This window comes from Elephas maximus, chromosome 1 (assembly GCF_024166365.1).
Source record: "Elephas maximus indicus isolate mEleMax1 chromosome 1, mEleMax1 primary haplotype, whole genome shotgun sequence".
NCBI lineage: Eukaryota > Metazoa > Chordata > Mammalia > Proboscidea > Elephantidae > Elephas > Elephas maximus.
Genome location: NC_064819.1, coordinates 25,116,754 through 25,118,693, shown reverse-complemented (window position 1 = coordinate 25,118,693; position 1,940 = coordinate 25,116,754).

Below are 1,940 nucleotides of genomic sequence, written 5' to 3'. Positions count from 1 at the left end.
AGACAAAAATAAGTAAGAGGGGGAAAAAGTAAATAAAAAGGTAAATACGTAGGCAAAAAGAAATGAATACTGATTGTACAAAACAATAATGGTATTCAATGAGAGGTCTACCATATACGTATAATTAAAATACTTGACAATAATACCACAAAAGACAGGAAGGTGGGAAATGGAATTGAACTGGAAATCCTTGCATTTTTGGAGATGTGGGAAAAAATGCTAATTTAGAGTAGACACTAATAATTAAAGACTCATGTTGTAATCTCTAAGGTAAACTTTAAAAGAAAAGAAAGAAGAATTTAAAACCAATAATAGGTGAGAAAATAAAATAATATTTGAAAAATATATATAACTAATCCAAAAGAAAGGAACAAAAGAGAAAAAAGGGAACAAAGAACAGATGGAACAAACGAAAAGCAAATAGCAAGGTGATAGATTTCATTTTAAAAGTATCATTGATAAATAACCTGTGAACAGACAAAATATTTCAAACTGGATAAAAATAAAAATACGTATTCAATTTATAAGAGCAAAATCTTAAACATAAGGATACGGAGAGGTTGAAAGTAAAGAACAGAAATAATACACTATGCAAATATTAACCAAAATTTACCTGGTGTAACAATATTTTTTTTAACAATATTAATAAGAAATAGATTTTTAAGGCAATAAGCATTATTAGAAATAAAAAGAAACAATAATTATAACAATTATAAAGCTGTCTTCTACTTTACCTAATAACACCATCTTAAGATTATATGTATATAATACACATATGTGTATATATATAAAATAGGTATCAACCACTAAATAATTTTAAAAGAAATAGATATGCTAATGAAGATAAAATGGAATCATATAAAATTCTCAATGAAAACCAGAGAAGGTGGGGAAAAAAAAGCAAAAAGAAACAAGAAATAAGGAAAAAAACGAACAAGCAACCAAAGAGTTAAAAACATGGTGTATATTAATCCAACTATACTAATAACTACGTTGTATGTGAATGGTCTGAATAGAGATATTCAAGTGGAGAAAGAAACAAGATGCAACTACATGTTGCCTACAAGAAACCTATTTTAAATATAAAGATTCAGATAGGTTAAAAGTAAAGATACACCGGGGTAACTTCAATAAAAAGAAAGGTGGGAGTAGCTATATTAATTACAGATAACCCGCTGAACTCGAGTCAATTCCAACTCATAGCAACCCTATAGGACAGAGTAGAACCGTCTCATAGGATTTCCAAGGAGTGGCTGGTGGATTCGAACTGCCAACCTTTTGGTTAGCAGATTTAGTTCTTAACCACTGCGCCACCAGGACTCCATTACAGACAAAGCGGGCTTTGATACAAGGACAATTATCAATGATAAAGGAGGCATTACATGATGATAAAAGGATAAGTTATTTAAGAAGACATAACAATCCTTAATCTGTATGCACCTAACCGCAACATCCAAATATGTGAGACAAAAAGTGACAGAACTGCGAGGATAAATAGACAAATCAGTATTAGAGTTGGAGACTTCAAAACTTTTCTGTCAGCAATTGACAGATCAAGCAGGCAGAAAATCAGTGAGGTTATAATTGACCTGAATAGCATTATCGATCAATTCAATCTAATGGACATTTATAGAATACTTCATCCAACAACAGCAGATTACATGTTTTTCTCAAGCTTATATGGAACATTCACCAAAAAGACCACATTCTGGACAGTAAAACATACCTTAACAAATTTTCAATAGTTGAACTTATACAAAGTATGTTCTCAGACCATAAATGAATTACGATGGAAATCACTAACAGATATTTAGGTGAAACATCTCTAAATATTTTCAGATTGAACAACACACTTCTAAATAACACAAGGATCAAAAAAGTCTGAAAGCAAATTAAAAAGTACTTGGAACTAAATGAAATCCAATATCTGTGGTATGCAG